The following is a 23,535-nucleotide window of genomic DNA, read 5'->3' on the forward strand; positions in this document are numbered from 1 at the left end:
ATTGAAAAAAAATACTGAACTTATGAAAAAAAGAACAAATCTTAACTTACCAGAGGGTATATTACACAACCAACAACATTTTCTACGTCTGTTTTGTTTGTCATTATCGAATCAAGTACATAGTCATGGAATACTTCCGGCCAGCACACCTTGTTCATATCAAACACCATATACAAGTACTTTGCTGCGAGAGTCTGCCCACATTTGTTAGGGACAAATACTGAAACCAACAGAAACATTACGAAAAACTTGACAAAGTCATCCGCTCTGGTTTCATCATTTGCGGCTTCCAGCATACGCTTTTCAATATCGGTTTTTTTCGTCTTTTTATTTCCAGCAAAATAATTAGCCACAAAGACGTTAACCTTTTTAACCAGATCTTCATCAATGTCGTCTGCTTCTACATAATTCACCATTTGGAAACCAAAAGTCACAGCAAAATGTTCTGGAATTGTCCGCAAAATCATTTTCCTTGATCTTGCTAATTTGAAACAATACGGGAGCTTACCATCAAGTCTGTTTTCAATTGTACTTAAAAACATTATTACTGCTTTTGTCTTTTTGATGAGCTCATCTTTGTTCATTACGCCATCATAGAACGACTCAAAGAAACGTCAGAAAGGACATGATTTAAGAGCTTTCAAATGCAGTTGCTTGTTTTTTATCAACGCCTTAATTTTCACTGCTAGCTCGCACAAATGATGCAATGAACACCTGTATGGTTCCTTATCTCTTTTTTTACCTATTGTGAAACCAAGATTAAACCATAAGAGAATAATAAATAATAATGATGAAACCATAAGACATAAACTTGTAATGATGAAACCATAAGCACGAACAAAGTGATGAAACCATAAGCATAATTGAAACTTGTATGAAACCATAAGATTACATAACACAACGCCAATCTCCACAGTTTGAATTCAAATCAACAGCCAATAGCAACTCTAGAAGTAAACCAATAACTAAAAATGATGAAACCAATTTTGGGTTTCATTAAGAAACAGAAAATGATATCTGGTTTCATCGCAAATCTGTTACATCATTCTTGCAGACCTAAACCTAACAAATGAAAAGTGATGAAACCAAAAATGGTTTCATCAAAAAGACCATATTATTATGATGTAACAGATTAACAATTGGTGGAACCAATTTACCAATTGGTTGTAAAATGATGAAACCCAGAATGGTTTCATAAAAAAAACAGATTATACTTTGGTTTCATCAAATAAACAACAAATGAAATATGGTTTCATCAAATAGAAAAAAAAATATCTGGTTGCATCAAATATACAAACAATTGAAATCTGTTTTCATTTGGTTACATCAAACAAACTGAAACCTAAACCTAAACCAAAGAAACGATGTAACCAAATGAAAATAGAACTAACCTAAGAAATGAAACCTAAAAGCAAACAGAAAACCAACCCATAAATCAAATGAAACCTAATAATCTTTTGAATTCAAACTCGAAATCAACTTGAAAGCAAGTTCGATTTCTTACCTTTAGGAGATGGTTTCGCTATTTTCTTTAGCTTTTCATCTTTCTTTTTCGCCTGTTGATTTTGTTTCTTCGCCATTTGTGGTTGAAAAATTAGGTCAGATTTTGTAGCAGTGGTTGAAGTACGCAACCATAGAATAAGAGAAGAAGGTAAAATCGAGAAGATGATGACGAATACAGATTGATTTTGAACGATTTTGGCTTAGGGATGAGTAGATTGATTTTGAACGAATACAGGAGCGGATTGATTTTTGAACGAACAGATTGATTTTGAACGAACAGGAGCGGAGGTTTTAAGAAATTTTGAACAAAACACAGGTTGTAAAGTAATAAATTAGTGGGTCGTTTTCTTTCTCAGTTTCTTTTGGGTTAAATTAGGGGAGGGTAGTTTAGACAGTTTATGATATTTGGGGGTTTTGTATCACTTTTGTTTGGATGCGTATTTTGTAGATGGGTTATAACCCCTTTGGGGTTATAACCCGCAGACCGATATAAATAAGATATTAATATCAAATCGTATTTTTATAAACACAATATCCAATCATTAGGCCGACCGGAGGGCCCATATCATATCTTTTATATTTCCTATATAAATAAAATATTAATATCAAATCGTATTTTTATAAACACAATATCCAATCATTAAGCTGACCCGAAGGGAGTCCTTTTTATGGCCACTTTTTCGGTAAATGAAACCTAACGAAATAGAACAATTTCATAAAAAGATTTGATAAAATTCCGTCCGGAAATTTTTGGTTACTTTTTCATTGGACGGATGTACTCCTCAATGTGCAAATGATAAGACCACTATATCCTTTATCATCAGTCGTTCAATATCAGATTCCGATCATCTATCGTTCATTATCAGAATCAGCACCACCATAACGAGCTCCACGAGCAAAACCACCGCCACCATCATACACCATTACTCACCGCCATTATTTACTATCACCATTTACCATCACCGACACCACCACCACCACCGTCACACAACGGCACCACCATCATCGCAACCACAACACCAGCTCTACCTCGCCGCGCCACTATTGCCGGTTCCACCAACTCCGCCACCATCGCTAACTTCAATAAAACCACCTGTACAATCGCCGCCACATCACTACCTTCACCACAACCACCAGATAACTACCGTCACCTCCACAATTTACGATCAGAATCTAAAATCAAATCTAAAATTGGTAGTTCAACTTCAAACCGCCACCCCAAAATCAAAGCACTTTGTTTACCCAAAAAAAAAAAAAAATCAAACCGCCAGCAACACCAAATCACCACCACTAGATGCCGTCACTACCACCTCTGTTACCACCAGAACCACCTCCTCATTTCTTCACCTACACCAGCAGTAGCAGCAGCAGCACCGCCGCCACTATCACACCATCAGAACCACGACCAACACCATAACCACAATCGTTACTACCACCAGTAACACCATCATTTCTCCTTAACCGCCGCCGCCACCAACTTCACAGTTGAGTTTTAAATCATCGTTCCTTCCTCTTCTCTTCTTTTCCACCGTCACCACAACCATCCTCCATCAATGTCATCTTAGACTATCATCACCACCACCACCTACCTTTTTATCTACTGTGACTAATTTACATATAAACATGAAATCAACATACCAAACAATTAAAATAAGATCATAAATTGGATGTGGGATCTAACATTTAAATTTATTTATTTTGAAACAAAGACATGAAAATGAAATTAGTATTTTTAGATCTGATATTTACTGAACTACAATCTCCATATAAATTGAAAAACCCATTAACATCAACAACCAATTTATCAATCAAAATTATCAAATCTAACACTGATACTGCTATAAACCAACAATTTTCTGAAAAAAATGAAACATCGACAAATAGTAATCATCATCGACATCAGTTTTTCCTTTAAATAATATGGCTTTGATGATGCTGCAAAATTGTTGTTAGCCTGTTAGGTATCTTCCTTCGGTTGTGATGCATGTGAACTGAGAATTTGGGGAGGTAGTAAAGCAGGAGGAGAAAGGGGCGAAGAGAGGCGGAGACTTTGAGAATGAGAATGGGAAATGTTTGTAAAGGTTTGGTTGTTAAACGAGAATCATCATCATGACATTTGACACACGTAAAGCGCAGGTGTGCATTTTTGCCGTTAAATGGCTACGTGTGCTGCAGTGGTAAATACAATCTTACATGATGGTGTATCACCGATCTAATACATTTGAAATGACCAAACAATATCACATGATGGTGCATCACCGGTCGTGGGTTTTACATTTTTCAAATTTCCATTAAAATGGATGTTTTAGCATAATTTATAACGGGAGATGTCGGCTATTAGCAGGGTGATATCAGTTTAGCGATCCAACGGACATAGTATGTTAATATTTATATATCTTTTATGTGAAATGGCATCATTCTTGAATAATATCAATATCCTTTATAAATTGTTTGTATCTGTTTTCGGGGATCATAATTTTTTTTCTAATGTTTCGTTTTTTCATTCGGTCGGCCATCTCCACCGTGATAGCGTGTTCTAGTATTTTTTATTTCCTATCTAAATACAAGTTTAGACAATTTGGATGAACATACAGAAAGTGAAATCACTCAAGACTTGCAAAATTTGATCGAGAAGTTGGGCTATCGCAGTTCAACGAATGTTGAAGATGTCCTAAATTATCCGGAAAAAAAATGAAGTTACACAGTTGTTAACCAATGAAGAAATAATCGAGAACGTTATAAGAACTGATAAAGATGTGGAAGAAGATGATGAAAGTTCTATGATAGAGCCACCTTCACGAAACGAGGCTATTAAAGCGGCAATCACATTGAATAATTTCTTACCGAGCTATGAGAAAACAACACCAAAAATTCTTACAATGATAAGAAAAATTAGAGATGAAATTCAATGCGATATTGATTTTAGCAAAAAACAGAAGACAATTAAATCATTTTTCAAAAATTCTTCGTAAATCATTAATGTATTGGATATATATATTGCCTTATTAATTTATATTTCATATGGGCCCTATATAGGTAATTAAAAAAGTATTATCTTATAATTTTAGCGAATTATTGATTTGGCACGTTGTCCCCGACTTGGGACCGACCAAAAATATTACTTAAAAGAGTTTATTAAATAATCGAGTACTAAATAAAAGATTTTATACTGTACTTGTCAATTTTTAACTATGTCATGCAATGTTTCAGATATAATTTTGAATAAAAATTGTTTTCAAATATCTTTTACTTTCTTCGTTATTGTTTAGTCAATGTGGCTAGTGATGAATTCAATTCCTTTTATTTTAGTATCATCGTTAAGAATGTAAATCAAGTCGTGTTTATTAACTTATTTATCAATATCCCATGCAGAAACTGGCAATTTGAACAGAGTCTGGAATACATGCAAGTCTGTTTGTCGATTTTCTTTGAATAAACTCGATAGGTGTTGATCACAGGCTCTTTGAAAATTGCACACTACATCTCCGACGAATCATAAACTGAATTTTGCTGAACTTAATCAAGTTTAAAAGGTGAACTCGGATGTTGCTTTATATCACTTGATAAAATGACTTCCAATGAACTTAATCTGTCTACGCGGTCTCTATATCAAGTATAAAAGGTGAACTCAAATCACATATTCTCTGTAAAGTGCTTGAGAAGAATGTTCATGCTTGTACTATCAATCAAACTTGAAAATGACATTTATCAAGTTTAGACATTAATATCAAACAACATTAACCTACCAAATTACTACATTAGGAATTAGACTTATATTCAAAAATTACTACATTAGGAATTAGACTTATATTCGAAAAAATTTCTAAGTTAAAAAAGAACTAACAACCACATGTTCGGTTCCTCTATTTTGCTTCTTTAGATTCATGGCATAACATTTCAATTGTAACTACTGAATCTTCGAGTATTATATGCCCTCGTGTAATAACCCTGTAAGTTTTCGTAATAAAATTCATGCTTCAAAAAAAAAAAACTAACAACCACATGTCAATTTTTAACTATGCCATGTAATTTTTCTAGAAATTATGCATTTAAATATCAAGAAACCTTGTAGTTGTAGTTATCATTTCATACTAGCTAGATTAGGTTCACTGTACATGAGTTAGAAGTCATTTATCAAATGTGGACAGGGAGATAAAACAACTTTAGCTACTACAATATAACCTTCACATAAGAATACTCTATATAAGAATAACCTCCATATATGAATAAAAATTTATGGTCCCGATTTTGGTCAGTTGTTTTTGAAGAATAAACTCCATATTGGAATAAGTCAAAATTAACCGCCTTAAGGAACTTACCTCCATATAAGAATAATTCGCAATATTATAAAGATAATATGGGTCATATCGTACATCAAAGTTTAAGACGAAAAAATTCTTTAAACCAATTTGAAAAATCCTGTTACTTTTCAGCGGGTGTGAAATTTTTTTATTTGTATGATCATTCAAATATCTTTGATCATATGATTTTATTTGTCAATTTTCCATATGATTGTTGAATTTTGTGTGGATTGTGTTACATAGCAAACTTCGTATATTTGACTAATACATGTGAAACTAAACAAATCTCACATGTGAAACTAAACAAATCTCACATGTGAAACTAAACAAAATTTATGTTTTCCTATGTATTGTCTAGGTACATTTTGTTGTATAACAAACTTCCTATATTTAACATGTGAAACTAAACAAAATTCAATTAATATTTGTATTTCCTAGGTACGTTGTGATGTTTGTTGTGCGTAATTATGTTTTCTCCTAGATACATATATAACAAATTTTTATTGATCGTTTCAAGGTAGACCTCTATATAAGAATAACCTCCGTATAAGAATAATTTCTTATGGTCCCTAGGATATTCTTATATAGAGGTTCAACTGTATATTAGGATTTAGAATTATGCTTGAAAAAATAGGCAAGGCAAAGTGGAATTAACAACCACATGTCAAGGCTCTTATTTCCCACTGATCATTAATGTCATGGCCCATCTCTGTTTACCCATAACAATCAGAATGTTGAATGAATCTCATGTATAAAATGTGAGCACAAATCACCTTATATACAAACTCCAAACCGATTTCAAGAAACCTTGTTTCCCATAAAATATCCCTTTGAATTAACCAATAAGCTTTTACATTCTTTCCACTTCTCTTTCGGATACCTTCGCTACAAACTCCGATCCAATTTCAAGAAATCTTGTTTCCGATTAAATATCCCTTTAAATTAACCAATATGCTTTTACATTCTTTCCACTTCTCTTTCTGATTTATTCTTTAAGTCTATCACCAATATCCTTGCACCAATGAAGTCGTAAAACCTTGTTTGTGATCAAAAAAATCCAATTAGTTTAGCCATGACGAGAAACTTGACATATTTTACATTCTTTTTACTTCTTTTTCTATGTTCTCCCACCGTCTCTCACCAACATGCTTGCACCAATGAATCCGTAAGAAAGTTACCTTTTTGTGACCCGTATTTGTCTCACAGAGACAGAGCCAGCGACCTTGTTTCACGCCTCGCCCTTCAAGAAAAGGCTCAACAACTCACAAATGCTGCTTCAAGTATATCTAGGCGTGATGTTCCTGCATACCAGTGGTGGTCAGAAGCACCTCATGGAGTTTCGAGTAGTTGTGGAGTTTCTTTCGATTCGACTATTCCCGGAGCAACAAGTTTCTCGGCAGTCATTTTATCTGCAGCCAGTTTCATTTTATCTGTAGTCATTTTAGGGCAATGTATAATGTGGGTCTTGCCAGGTTAACCTACTGGAGTCATAATGTGAACATTTTTAGGGATTCTAGATGGGGAAACGGGCAAAAAACTGCAGGTGAGGATCCATTTACTATGTCCAGGTTGGCGTAAATTATGTTCGTGGACTTCAAGGGATAGGTGAAATGGGGAGAGTAGTTCACTAAAATATGACAACCAAACTTGACATACCAATGCTTGGTGGGTTCAACCGAGCTATGTTCTAACAATCTCCCCCTTTGTCAATTTTAGTAACAAAACTCTTACAATCATACGGACTAGATCGTAACCCGTGCTTCGCACCGGAATGTAGCCTAATTTAGGTTCGGCAAACTGGTGAGCCTATGGGAGTTTGGTTCGTTCAGTCAGGCTTCTTAGGTTCATAAGGTCGGCTCAAATATTAGTTAGTTGTCTGAGCTAGTGATCCAATGCGAGTTTGGTTTCTGAAAGGATAATAGAACCAACAGTACAACATTACAAAGCCAAAACATGGAGTAGGGAGGTTTAAGAAGCATCCTTTAAGCATACATGCAGTATATAGTTGATTCGAAATGCGCTGCATATAAAGTTACATATTGTGACTTCTCTATTAAGTAGATTTTCGTTTAACTTAAATTTATTTGAGTAAAATATCTGTACATGGTAGATATTGTGACTTCTCTATCAAGTATATCTACCAATAAAGTAACACAACCAAATTAGTTGCGAAAATAATAATCTTATACTTCTTGTTGGACCAACCATGTAAATAATGGACCACCAAATTGGTACATCTACAAAAACTCATAGCTTGTACTTGTAGTGTGATGCATTGGCTACTAGGGAGGAAAAAAGACCCAACCTCTGGTGAAGTCTGACCACTTACGTTATTTCCATGCACTCTCTCAAAAACCATCCAAGTCATGATGATTTTCCCATATCCCTGTTTACTTACTTTTCTTCTCCGAAAACTCCAAACCCTCAGGCAGCAGAAACACTTTCAGAAAATATATGAACATCCTAATAGTGCCCGTTGCAGCTGTAGCATGACTGTTGTCTAGAGGTATAACAAAATTGTTCAAATCAGCATTAGAATCTCTATTTGGAGACACAGTGTTCTTATATATTTGGTTATGAAATTTAAGGATTGACGCAGCAGTATGATTTGCAAGAGCAGCTTCACTAAAAAAACTCCCCTGTTAAGGCGTCCTTGTGTAATGATATTCCATCACTGAAGCAGCATGATCTGTAAGAGCAACTTCACAAAAAAAAAGAACTCCCTTGTGTGATGATATTGCATCAATAAAACCAAAAGTAAATAAATAGAAACATTGATTATCTAGCATAAGAAACAACCAATAGAAGTAAGATTACCAAACTGGTTCAACATCTGATAGTCGAAACTCTAATCAGCAGGCAGTAACAGCCAAAACATTTCAAAATCTTAGACCTTTATTAAAACATTTCAAAATTCGAAGCCACAAAAAATACTTAATGAACCAAACCATTACATATCAAAAAATGCTAGTATTTGATTGTAAAGTAAGAAAATGAGAAAAAAGAACAAATATTCATTAACCATGGAATCATAATTGGTCTGCTCATTTTCAGACAATTTCAAGTTAACTGAAAACAAACAGAGAAATAAAAGTTGATTAGTATAGTTCAGAGATATGGGAAGGACCCCATTTCATTTTCCATTTGTATGCACAGCTGATGATGATCACAGAGGAAAACAACAGTCTACTCAATTGGTAGTGAATTTGTTAACTCCATCACTTCAATAAAAAATCCCATAATTAGTTCAACAAATCAATACACTAATTTCAATATAAAACCAAATCAAACTTGAAATTGTTGAAATGGAAATCAACCAAATGGGAGAAGTAGTTACAGATTAGAAAATGAAACTACAATAGAGAAAATGAACCTACAATAGACAAACTTCATGTTCCTTTGCAAATTCAGCACAAAAGGTGGGAACATCCAAGTCATCACTTGTTCCACCTTGGAAAGAAATCAAAGATCCCATCAAAAACATGTGAAAACACATACATGCCTGTAAGAACTGAGTGCTTACATGTACTCCTGTAAATGTGAAACACATGAACACAAATAAAGATAGATGACAATTTACAGGATCAATTCTCTCACAGAAGCTTTCTTGAGATCATAGACCTATTCCAAGGAGACTTCCCGCTCTTTCTCACCTTATCAGCACAGTAGACTCCTTTTCCAAACAATATATTAATCAAAGAATGATCTCAATTTAACATATGATCTCAATTTAACATAACTCTGCAAGATTAACAAAGTGTCTCAATTAGTTTCAAATGGAGCTCTATTTGAAATTAAATTTGTGAAAGTTCAAAGTTTGAGACAGGTTTTGAGTAGGAAGCTACCTGAATTCTAGAAATGATCGAGATCATCTTGAGGAATACCAATTCCACCTTCATTTGAAACTGAACTGTTTGTCTATTGTAGGTTCACATCAGCTTTTTTCATCTTGAGGAAAACCTAGAATCAGAAATGAGTAAAATCTAAACTTTGGTTACAAACAAATCAATTTCCTCGATAATAACAAAATTATTATCAACGAAAGAGTGTTTTTTTTTTCCTTAGAAAAAGAGAAGTGACCATCTACAAATTGATGAACAATCAAACAATATAGAACACTCAATTCTAGTTGACCTAAAATTGATTTTACAATCAAACATAAGATTCTCTTCCGGAAAAACACAGAAGATAAAGAACTTCCCTTCCTCCGAATCAACCAAAATCACAAAAACCCTGTATCCAAACCCAAAACATCGTTGAATCATTAAAAAAAATAATAATTAAAGATCCCATTTTCAGAATAAAAAAATTCCAGATTTGACATTACCATTTTCAGATGTAAAGATCCCTGCTTTGTCTTTATTCCTCCAGTTGGACAACATCTTTCTTTATCCACTTTTAGATTTTTTTTTTGTATGGTAATTAACCTTTCTGGATATTCAGTTGTCCATGAGCATAGCTCACATCCGGCTTCTTCATCCTTTCTCTCAGGAGGTTGTTTGCTGGGTTAATTTTGTTGATGGGAGGAAGTGGGGGTAATCATGGGTAGTTCTCTCGGTGGAAGGAAGGGCGTGGGGGAGACGGTTCATTACCTATGAAAGGTGTAAGTAAGATGTAATTTTTTTAATGGTGGGTTTGGATGTAGAATTTTAAAGATGGAATTTATGGGTCCAGGGGATTTGGTAGAATTATGTTTCCCTCTATATGTTTGGCTGTCCGAATCCTTGGAATCACGTTTCCTACGGGATTCAGTTTTCCATTAAATCCTGAGAGAGTTGTATTTCCTAATACTCTCTAATTAGATTGTCCACCTCAGATTTTAGTGGGGTCAGAATGAATGAGAATCAAGTATTGAGTTTCAATTATCATCTAGTTAGATAAACAAATTACAAAAATTCATTATACATACGCTTGATTCCAAGTTTCAACAACAAAATACCCTGCATATATTCAATCCATAAATGCCGCTGAAGACATTTAAATAACAAAGCTAATACTCCCCCTAAAGGTGAGATATGTAGATTTTCAATCCGCACATCTTTGTTATTTCCTTTTGTAGTCCAAATAACTACAAATCAACATATGATATGTTTCTCCCCGTCAATGCTTTACTCTTTCGTTAGATATAACGTTTAAGCATAATTGTCCTTTCCTAAGTGATTACAAATCACTTGTTTATTCCATATATTTCTCCCCCTTTTTGTCACAAAATGACAAAGGTCCGAGCAAATACCAAAAACCGAGAGGATCTTACAATCTAAAAGAATTGTACAACCTATAAGAGTTAAGCACGAAGGTTTCACATACCACTTTAGATAACCAATATCAAAATTGAAACTACAAGTAATTTGGTTTTAATATGTTATCAAGGAAACAATTGCCCGAAGCAATTTTCCCTAATAGTTTAACAAATTGACTAAGAAAACTTAGTTCCCTTGCTAAACCGATTGCACAAGTACAATCGCTTGTTTCGATAAGACCAAAATAAAGATCAGAATTAACTTTATTTTTCTCGTTAGGCACTAATTATTCAGACAATAACTTAGACCTTTCACTTTAGACAAGACAAATACTAGGTTAGTTAACTAATATTTCTTGTCAAGGCATTCGATTAGACTTGAATTACTGAATCCCTTACTTTTGATAAGTCTAACTAAGATCAGAATTAACTTAGTTTCTCTTATCCGGAATCGAACTGGACTAAACAAATGATCCCGTATTTTGTTAAACCATAAACAGTACATACAAACCAAATAAATCGACTTGCACAATTATTTTTCTTAACGGAAGCAATTGAGATAAAACATAGACATTAAAGCACCGCAATTGCACCAAAATTTCGTTAAGTCTAAAACAATTGATACCAAACAATAAAGAAAGATATCAAACCAGTTTTTCTTAACCAGAAACAATTGAATCACACACACACACATCCATCCATCCATACATCCATACATACATACATACATACATACATACATACATACATACATACATACATACATACATACATACATACATACATACATACATACATACATACATACATACATAATGGAATAAATATCAATTGTACCGAATTTTGTTAAGCAAAAGCAAAATATATGCAATAAACTCATGCTTTTCTTAAACAGGAAAACGATTAACTAACAAATTCGTTACCTCAGATTCCGCATCCTCTTCTCCATATAAAGATATATCATTAAGCGCAAGTTCAAGTTAGAACTCTCCCCTATTATGTTGTCATCCTCTCGCAAGAACAAAAGAACAATAACAACAACAACCTTTACCAGAGAAAGGTTGAATCGGTTTTAACTAATGCAAAAAGCAAAATTTGAAAACCCCGAAACATATATGCTTTTATGTTAAACAAAAATTCATCATATTGTGACTTTTTCACATATGAGTTTCAATCGGAACACCTTATGATCCTTTGATAAAGCCTACCAACACGGGCTAGACCTTAATCCCACTAAATCAAAAAGCCACACAAACCATAAGGGTTCACATAACATATGAGATCGAATATTAAGATTATAAAAACCGAAATCAGACATCCCATACACATAGCAATAATGTAAAGCATTTAAGCACATGCTATGTAATTGAAAAACCATCACAAGAAAAACTATAAAATAATAATTTTATTCATAACTAGATAGTTTTATTCATCAATAGACCTTACACAATAATTGAAAGAAATCAAAAACTGATGTCTATTTTGTTGCAACTTAGTCCTTCATATCAGAGGTAGAGGAAGGCAGATTATTACTTTCAGTCTTCAGCTTGTGAATTTCTTCAAGTAGATAACCTTGTTGCTTGACCAGAATTTCTTGTAGTTGAGAAGTTTTTGTGAATGATTATGCAAGAACATGTAATTCTGTCTTTGATTACACACATAAGTGTGTCAATGCTTCAATACACTGATATTTCTTCAGCATATTCTCTCTTTTCTTCTTGCTAAGCCAATCTCTCTTTTTGATTTTTCTCTTTGAATTCTCAACATCAAGAGAAGGCATAAACTTATTCTTAAAGTGATCTTTCTGATCCAGTACCCTATTAAGAGAATACATCGGATCCCGACTCATAGTCCGGACAAGGAAAGACCAAAGAATTAGAAGGATCTTTTTATATTTTTCATACTTCCGAAAATATAACATTCCTATAAATACGAATATCTTAAATATATTTTCATATCTTTAGATTTTTATTCCCATATTTTACACATAAGTGCCTTGAATTTTTACTTCCTCACACACAGATTCGGCATACAAGGTGAGTATGTAAATTTAATACCGATTAGGTGGTATTAATGTAAGATTTTCTCTCATTAAGGGAATTAGAACAAATACTGTGTTCTTGATCTAGTTTTGTATGAAAAACCTTTTTCTTGTTACCTCGAAATAACAAAGTATCTTGAGACTGACTGATGTTGCATATGCAACTCTTAGCTATTTTGCTTTTTGAGACAGTCTCGCAATTAGTCTTATACTTACCTTTGCCATAGATAGTTTGTTCCGTAAAATCTTGGCGGTACGTTAACTGAAATCGATTCATTTGAACTTGAGTTCATTTGTCATGGGTTGGATCGCACCAAACACAAATTGTTAGATCTGTTAGAGCATAACTCGGTTGAACCCACCAAGCGTTGGTATGTCAAGTTTGTTTGTCATATTTTAGTGAACCAAAACTCATTTAATGAGTCACTTTATTATGTACTAGAGTCAACTTCGTATAGGTTAGCTTGAAAGTATTAGGATATGAGACATTACAAGTATTGCGAAGACTTGAAGAAGTGAAGAAGTAAGGAGCTACAATGACAAAATCATCCTTCCACTTGAGGTTAGTATTATTTGAATTGAACTGTTTCATTCCCTAACATATCTTTCAAGTCGTGCATATTGAAAACATAACTGTGAAGCATGAATGATTGCACTCTAGTTAGACGTAGTATTAAGGAATACAATACGAAGTATCACGCTTATCTTTTGAACTTCGTATATAAGACATCGACATAATCGTTTGAATGCTATTGTGATTATGTATGGGTATGAGGTGAAGATTTCATCCTAGGAAACAATGTTTTACATTAGTTTAAAGGAAGTAAATTCATGAACTTGTTTCGTGAATCGAAAAGGAAACCGTTAGGCTTATTGGTATTGTTATTCATTGCATATATTTTGAACTACCAATATGTGTGATTAGTATAACCGCTCATGACTTGTTTATGTTCTTGGTAAAACTATTCACAATGTCTGACTTTTTGTATTGGTATGACTTTTATTAGTGAAAACAATCTTAAGTAATCACCTGAGATGGTATGATCGATTTAGTGTTATTGGTATGACCAACTCTAGGCAAAAGGGAACCGATCCTATATCAAGAGAGGAATCAATCCTTGTAAGAGGTGCAACACGTTATTAGTAGATGGGGGAACCGATCCTATGAACATGTGCAACAAGTTTTTAGTGAAAGTGGAACCGATCATATGGACATGTGCAGCAAATACAAGTAGTTAGCATAAGTATGTGGGGAACCGATCCTAGTACCTAGTTAACCGAATTTTTGGAAAGGTAGTGTGACTATGCACAGTACTCACATGGAGGTAGAACCGAAACTTGTTTTGGTAGAACCGTGAAACCCATGATTTGTGATTGAGTGTTCTTAATCAATCACATAGTTCTTGAAAGTCAGATGAACCAATTCTAAACTCGTTTGGAAGTGTGGCAAATCGGTTTCAAGATTGTAAGTATGAAAGAAGACTTACAAAGTAAATATGTCGACATAATTTGAACATGTGCAGTAACGATTATCTTTTATTGTTCAAAGATATTCCTTAATAGCTAAAGGAAAATCCCGGATCGAAAAAATAAGTTGAGACTCTTATAATTAAGGTTTTTAATTTTATTTTTGGAAAATGAAAAATTGGTAATGTGCATTTACTAATTGGAGATTTTCTAAGAGATTTTCGGTCAATGTTTGGACAAAGCATTTCCAGGAATTATGGAAACCGAATCTTGAATATATTGCATATCTTGAAAATATTTTCGGTTTGGGAAATTCCTTGGTGTCCAAACTTCCTTGTTCTATAAATACCAAAGTTTGCATTTCTAGCAAACTAATCCTCAGAGACAGCAAAAACTACCTAGTTGTGTTGTTACTGGTGGAGCCGCCTATTCAGAGAGGAAAGTTACGCGAAATCTCTCACGACCGCTCAGTTTAAAGACTTCATTGGGATTGAGAAGCTCTATTAGTACCGTTAGTGGGAAACTAGAAAATTGCGGTTTATTATTAGTTTTCGATTGATTTGATTGACTAACGGTTGTTGAACTTTGATTGCACCTAATTTGTTTATGCTTGAGAATCTTCTCTTCTGATATAAGATTCACTCAAACTAGATCGAAGTTTCGACGAGGATCTTGAAACTGTTTGTAGTCTTGTGATAATCCATTGTTAACAGAGTTTGTTCTGTGCGTCATTGATCATAAGAGATTCAAGTTGATTGTGTGCAGGTGTTTATTGAAGATCTAAGAAGATTTGAAGACAAAGAAGATTTTGAGGATTTCTGATTTGGGTTCATAATCTTTGGTGTGCACAATACTTGTTTCGGTTAAAGAGGATCCAACTATAATCGGTTTATCCTTGTGGTAGATTGGATTGATTAGTTGAGTAGATCGGCATCAATACGTTTCTTTGTGATTCAAAGTATTGATTGCAAAATCTAGACGATTACTTGGGTAATTGTTAGTAGATAGATCTAAGGACCCGACAAAGGAGTTTATTGGGATAAACAGAAGAGCCTTTTGTCCAACTCACATCACTTGGTTGACAAGAGTTGTTACCAAACATATTTGTTGTTCCTTTACTGTTTGGAATACGAACCAAATGAATTGTTCCAAGTACGTGACTTATTACAAGTTGGAGGCGTGGGAATACAGACGGAACTAGGTGAACTATAGGTTTAGTTGCTTGGTCTCAACTATACGAAGTTGGTTTGATTTTGTATAGCGGCTTAATCCTGAGAGTATTAAATTATGGACAAGGTCCCTGGGTTTTTCTGCATTTGCGGTTTCCTCGTTAATAAAATCTTGATGTGTCTTTTACTTTTCTATTTACGCAATTATAATTGTTTTTATTAGTAGAAGTAAAATACACAAACGTTAATTCCTATTTACTTGATATTAATCCTATTGTGTTTGGTTAAGTCCGAACCTTTTATCAAGTAAACATACTTCGTTGTTGTATTTTCTCGATCTCGTATCCATAGATCACACGATGTGTGAACCTCTTAGTTGTATTATCTCGACTCAGTCCATAGACAATCACTTTTGGAGAAATGACTTATAGGTGGAATTGTTTTAGATTGAGGTATATTTAGGTACCTTCGTCTTTTGAATTGGTTTCTGAGCAGGCAAACACGAAAAGATATAACAATCTGTGTTTGGTGCGATCCAACCTATAAGAAATTGAATCTAATGGTCGATTCAGTTAATGTAACGACAGGATTTGACTACTTCAAAAAATTCGTGGTGTAAAACGCGAATGAAGCTTGTAATACTCTTGTTCCCAAATGTTTTAGGGATTGTAATTATGTCCATGTATGTCCTAGAAGACTTACATAATCAGTGGGATATCATAGAATTGTATATCATTGTCTTGGATACTAACATGTTTAGTAGTAATGATACAATACTCTATGAGATAGGTTGTATCTCGAAAATGCATAAGATTCCTCTCAGAATTTTCATTATATGAACCATGACTATTGCGTTCTAGAAAAATCTGGAATCTTAAATGTATTTTGGATAAACTACCAAAGTATATATATGTACATTTTCAGAGCAAAGACTGTCAATGTATTGCCATCTAGGAGGCGATTTTGGAAGATATGTATTCCTACAAGGAATGAGTTTTCAGTTAATATCTCTATTAAAAATGGATTGCTTCATACACCTCACAACTGTTTTAATGAAGAAAGTGATCTTTTGAAATACTACAGGGTTTATGATTATGATGGTATTTTTAACAAATATCATATTTTGTTCAAATTTATCTCTGTATACTCTAGTAAATTCTTGAATAAATTTCAAGTGATATTATCAAATTCTGGTAATAAAAGAGTAAACAGATTTTTGGAAAAAAACATGGAATCAATTCGAAATAAAGATCCAGTCCATGAAAAACCGGTTTTCTAAAATAAAGACCTAGATACAAAATCGGAATTGTTTCCCCACAAGCCTTGGTTTCCGATTTTGATAACATTTCGTAAAACTAGTTATTTCCGGTTTTTTGATATCAATTCTTCCTATAAAAGATAACCTCTTGCTATGTGTTCAAACATATTGGGGAAGATTGGTCAAAACCGTAACTAGGGTTTTTCATATTTTCGCAAGTATGAGAAATAGGAAATCAAGAATCAAATCTACTGATGATCGGGTCAGATATGATGATATTGATAGGATCGGATTTCCTAACAGTATTGATAACAAGCATGAATTTGCACGTTTCGTTGACATCTTTTGCTTTAGAAAATACGAAACACTCAAGGGAAGGGAATTTACTACTGAAAAGAAGTTTGATCCTGATGTCCAAAATAAGGATTATGTAAAGTTTTTTCAAGATCGAAACTGGGGAAATATTTTTGATCTTGAAGAATATTCACCTGATACGGTAAGAGTGTTCTATGCCAATATACACAATGTTGATTACAAAAAACTCAGCTTTGTGACTCTTGTTGGTCGAGGAATCTATTATGTTGATCGTAAGACAATTTCTAATGCTATTAAGTACAATGTGGAATGTAATCACTTGATTAGTGGAGTTGAAATCGAACATGATACCATTTCAACATGTCTCATTGGAAAGAAGGCTACCTGGGAAAATGATAGATTACCAACAAAGTATGTACCCTTTCACCTTAGGGGTTCGGTAAACTTGCCTTAGCAACCATATTTGCAAGTACAAGAGATGAGTCATTTTGGGATAAGACTTTTGCTGAATTCGTATATTTTCTGTTGAAAGAAGATTCTCAAATAGATCTTTGTGGAATCATTATCAGCCAAATTATTAAGATATCAGATTCTATCTCATCTTCTGGTATCAAGAGACATCTCGATTTTCCGTGTATAATTACCAAAATTTGTGAATTGATCACATGAGATGACTTTGATGATATGATGAGCATTAATGCTGTGACTGATAAGACTATAAGTCAAATGATTGGGGTACAAACCCGCAATGAAGTTGTTAAAAGAATTTCACCAAATTCCAACAACAAGTCTCTTCTTGTTCATCTTGAAAATCTTGGTAAACAACTTGACTGTTTTCAGAAACAGCTGGGCTTTGCTGCTCAAAAAGATCCAGAAACTCTTTAAAGGAATTCAAAAAATTGAATCAGAGTTTTGGAACCAAGAATTGAAAATTGAAGAACAACGATAAAAAGTACTTGATCCCAAGGAATTTTCTTCCCAATGATTGAGTTACAAAGAAAAATAAAAATAGACGGTAGTTTTTATTTACTTCAATAAGGTCTATTATGAATAAAACTATCTTATTATGAATAAAATTATTTGTTTATGATTATTCTTGTGATAGTTTATGTTTACATAGCCTGTGCTTGAATGTGTTATCTTATTGCTATATATGTGTATGGGATGTTTGATTTCGGTTTTCTAACGTTGATATTCGATCGCATATATTGTGAACCCTTATGGTTTGGGTGACTTTTTGGTTTAGCAGGATTAAGTTCTAGCCCATGTTGGTAGGCTTTATCAAAGGATCATGAGGGGTTCTGATTGAAACAATATGTGAAAAAGTCACAATATGTTGAATCGTTTGGTTTAGCATAAAAGCATATGTGTTTCGTGGTTTCAATTTTTGCTTGCAATAGTTAAAACCGGTTTTCAACCTTTCTCTGGTAAAGGTTGGTTGTTGTTATTCTTTTGTTTTGCATAAGGATGGCAACATAATGATATTTCGATATCAATTCTCCCTGGAAGAAGATGCAAACATATTGGAGAAGAGGATGCGAAATTTGAGGTAACGACTTTGTTAGTTAATCGTTTTCCTGTTTAAGAAAAGCCTGAGTTTATTGCGTATATTTATTACTTTTGCTTAACAAAATTTCGGTACAATTGATGTTTTATTCCATTATTTGTGTATGGATGTGTGTGTGATTCAATTATTTCCGGTTAAGAAAAACTATTGTTATCTTGCTTTATTGTTTGGTATCAATCGTTTAGGCTTAAAAAAATCGATGCAATTGCGGTGCTTTAATGTCTATGTTGTTTCAATTTCTTCCGGTTGAGGTGAATAATTATGAAAGTTGATTTATTTGGTTTGTATGAATTGTTTATGGCTTAACGAAAGAACGAGATGAATTTTTTAGTCCAATTCGATTCCGGATAAGAGAAACTAAGTTAATTCTGATCTTAGTTAGACTTATCAAAGTTGAGGTTTCGGTTATTAAAGTCTAATCGAATGATTTAACAAGGAATGCTAGTTAACTAACCTAGTACTTGTCTTGTTTAAAAGTTAAAGGTCTAAGTTATATGGATAATTAGAACCTGGTGAGAAAAATGGAGTTATCTTTATTTTGGTCTTATCGAACAAGCGACTGTATTTATACAATCGGTTTAGCAAAGGAACTAAGGTTCTTAGTCGATTTTTGGTTTGCTAAACTATTAGTAAAAATTGCTTCGGGCAATTGTTTCCTTGGTAACATATCAAAACAAAATTACTTGTAGTTTCGGTTTTGATATTGGTTATCAAAAATGGTGTGTGGAACCCTCGTGCTTAACTCTTATAGGTTTGCAAGTCTATTTTGAGATTTGTAAGATCCTTTCGGTTTGTCCTTTATTTGCTCGTACCTTTGTCAGTTTGTGACAAAAGGGGGAGAAATATATCGAGTAAACAAGTGATACTGGTATTGGTTTATATTGATTGGTATCACTAAGGGAAAGGGAATTGGTGCTTAAACGTTTATCTAACGAAAGAGTAAAGCATAGACTAAGGGGGAGTAGCATATAGTATGATACTTGTAGTTATATGGACTATAAAGGAATAACAAAGACGTGCGGATTGATAAAATCTACCTATCTTACCTTTATGGGGGGAGTATTAGCTTTCTTATTATAATGTCAACAACGACATTTATGGATTGAATGTATACAAGTTATTGTGCTGTTGAATTTGGGAATCTATTGTATGTGTAATGAATTCTTGTAATTTGTTTATCCATATGATGTAAGAGTTTTGTCACTAAAATTGACAAAGGGGGAGATTGTTAGAGCATACCTCGGTTGAATCACCAAGCGTTGGTATGTCAAGTTTGGTTGTCATATTTTAGTGAACCAAAACTCATCTAAAGAGTCGCTTTATTATGTACTAGAGTCAACTTCGTATAGTAACAAGGGCTTTTTATATTGTTAAAATTGGTTAGATTGAAAGTATTAGGATATGAGACATTACAAGTATTGCGAAGACTTAAAGAAGTGAAGAAGTAAGGATCTACAACATCATCCTTCCACTTGAGGTTAGTGATATTTGACTTGAACTGTTTCATTCCCTAACGTATCTTTCAAGTCGTGCATATTGAAAACATAACTGCGAAGCATGAACGATTACACTCTAGTTAGACGTAGTATTAAGGAATACAATACGAAGTATAACGCTTATCTTTTGAACTTCGTATATAAGACATCGACATAATCATTTGAATGCTATTGTGATTATGTATGGGTATGAGGTGAAGATTTCATCCTAGGAAACAATGTTTTACACTAGTTTAAAAGACGTAAATTCATGAACTTGTTTCGTGAATCGAAAAGGAAATCGCTAGGCTTATTGGTATTGTTATTCATTGCATATATTTTGAACTACCAATATGTATGATTAGTATAACCGCTCATGACTTGTTTATGTTCTTGGTAAAACTATTCATAAGGCCTGACTTTTGTATTGGTATGACTTTTATTAGTGAAACCGATCTTAAGTAATCACATGAGATTGTATGATCGATTTAGTGTTATTGGTATGACCAACTCTAGGCAAAGAGGAACCGATCCTATGAAGAGGTGCAACCAATCACAAGAGGGGAATCAATCCTTGTAAGAGGTGCAACACGTTTTTAGTAGATGGGGGAACCAATCCTATGAACATGTGCAACAAGTTTTTAGTGAAAGGGGAACCGATCCTATGGACATGTGCAGCAAATACAAGTAGTTACCATAAGTATGTGGGGAACCGATTCTAGTACCTAGTCAACCGAATTTTTGGAAAGCTAGTGTGACTATGCACAGTACTCACATGAAGGTAGAACCGAGACTTGTTTTGATAGAACCGTGAAACCCATGATTTGTGATTGAGTGTTCTTAATCAGTCACATAGTTCTTGAAAGTCAGATGAACCAATTCTAAACTCGTTTGGAAGTGTGTCAAATCGGTTTCAAGATTGTAAGTATGAAAGAGGACTTACAAAGTAAAGATGTCGACATACTTTGAACATGTGCAGTAACACTTATATTTTATTGTTCAAAGATATTCCTTAATAGCTAAAGGAAAATCATGGATCGAAAAAATAAGTTGAGAATCTTTTAATTAAGGTTTTTAATTTTATTTTTGGAAAATGAAAAATTAGTAATGTGCATTTACTAATTGGATATTTTCTAAGAGATTTTCGGTTAATGTTTGGACAAAGCATTTCCAGGAATTATGGAAACCGAATCTGGAATATATTGCATATCTTGAAAATATTTTCGGTTTTGGAAATTCCTTGGTGTCCAAACTTCCATGGTCTATAAATACCAAAGTTTGCATTTCTAGCAAACTAATCCTCAGAGCCAGCAGAAACTACCTAGTTGTGTTGTTACAGGTGGAGCCGCCTATTCGGAGAGGAAAGTAACCTAATTACGCGAAATCTCTTACGACCGCTCAGTTTAAAGACTTCTTTGGGATTGAGAAGCTCTATTAGTACCGTTGGTGGAAAACTAGATAATTGCGGTTTATTATTAGTTTTCGATTGATTTGATTCACTAACGGTTGTTGAACTTTGATTGCACCTAGTTTGTTTATGCTTGAGAATCTTCTCTTCTGATATAAGATTCACTCAAACTAGATCGAAGTTTAGACGGGTATCTTTAGACTGTTTGTAGATCTAAAGACGTCTTTGTGATAATCCATTGTTAACAGACTCCGTTCTGTACGTCACTGATCACAAGAGATTCACGTTGATTGTGTGTAAGTGTTTATTGAATATCTAAGAAGATTTTAAGACAAAGAAGACTTTGAAGATTTCTGATTTGGGTTCATAATCTTTGGTGTGCACAATACTTGTTTCGGTTAAAGTGGATCCAACTATAATAGGTTTATCGTTGTGGTAGATTGGATTGATTAATTGAGTAGATCGGCATCAATACGTTTCTTTGTGATTCATAGTATTAATTGCAAAATCTAGACGATTACTTTGGTAATTGTTAGTAAATAGATCTAAGGACCTGACAAACGAGTTTATTGGGATAAACGGAAGAGCCTTTTGTCGAACTCACATCACTTGGTTGAAAAGAGTTGTTACCAAACAGATTTGTTGTTCCTTTTGTTAGAGCGTTGCTCGGTTGAACCCACTAGCGTTGGTATGTCAAGTTAGTTGTCAATTTTAGTTGCAAAAATACATTCTTGATTTGGCATACTAAAGATAGTTTCAGACTAGATTAGGTATAAGAAGTTGAATCGAAGATATCCTTAAAGGATGAGGATTGAAGACTAAAAGAAGACATCAACAAGTACTTCATCAACAAAGTTATGTGATTGATTTATTTGGATTCTTGTTCAATTATACCTTTCTAATCTATCAAGATAAATGCTCACTTTATGGAACAATTCCTATGACGGTAAATGTACATTTATGTATATATACTTGAGGTTATTTGATTCATGACCTTGGTGACAATAACCTTTATCCTTATAAAGGATCTCATGTTATAGTGAATGAGCTTACGAATTCAACGAGCCAAGAATCACTCAATTCCGAGTTATAACGATGAAGTTATGAGTGATTTATCAAAGTAACAATTATAAGTATTGCTGCAATTGTTACAGTTCTTTAGTAGGAAACAATCCATGGACTGTTTGTAACGGTTCACGGACTTCGGCCCAATTACGTGACTAAAAGACATTTTTGGTCAAGTTGGTGATGTTTCCTTATCTAGGTGTTGATGGTGGTTTTTATCTTAGGGTTAAAATCGTAAAAATGTACATCCAACATGACGTCACTATGACCATTAGTACATTTATTGAATCAATCAGAACGCTTACGTAAGAATTACCGAGGTACCTTTTTTCTACACGGGTCATGTTCCACGACAGAACCCTTAACATTGACTAACATCACCGACCGCGCCAAGGCATGCCAACCATGCCAGCCACATCACTGTGCCAATGGCAAACCATGCCAGACACATCTACCGCGCCAAGGCATGCCAACCATGCCAGCCGCACCACTGTGACAATGGCAGACCATGTCAGCCGCATCTCTGCGCCAAAGCATGCCAACCTGTCAGCCGCACCACTGTGCCAATGGAAAACCATGCCAGCCACATCTTCGCGCCAACACATGCCAGCCGCACCACATGTGCCAATGACAAACCATGCCAGCCACATCCCCGCGCCAAGGAATGCCAACCATGCCAACCGCACCACAGTGCCAATGACAAACCGTGCCAGCCACAACTACCGCG

At 34.2% G+C, this 23,535-nt stretch overlaps 1 long non-coding RNA gene across 4 annotated transcripts; it reads right to left on the minus strand.

Annotated features, from left to right (window-relative positions):
• Positions 1-7,857: 7,857 nt before the first annotated feature.
• LOC113356674 lies at positions 7,858-10,378 on the minus strand. 4 transcript variants are annotated; one of them, XR_003363095.1, is made up of 4 exons: positions 10,132-10,378; positions 9,650-10,037; positions 9,182-9,545; positions 7,858-8,505 (listed from the first exon to the last, which is right to left on the minus strand). It is a non-coding gene; the product is annotated as an uncharacterized LOC113356674 (long non-coding RNA). The 4 variants fall into 4 exon arrangements; XR_003363096.1 differs by having other exon boundaries at positions 7,858-9,025; XR_003363094.1 differs by having other exon boundaries at positions 7,858-9,545; positions 9,650-9,764.
• Between the last annotated feature and the right edge of the window lie 13,157 nt (positions 10,379-23,535).

The sequence above is a fragment of the Papaver somniferum genome, chromosome 3 (genome assembly GCF_003573695.1).
Source record: "Papaver somniferum cultivar HN1 chromosome 3, ASM357369v1, whole genome shotgun sequence".
NCBI classification, from domain to species: Eukaryota; Viridiplantae; Streptophyta; class Magnoliopsida; order Ranunculales; family Papaveraceae; genus Papaver; species Papaver somniferum.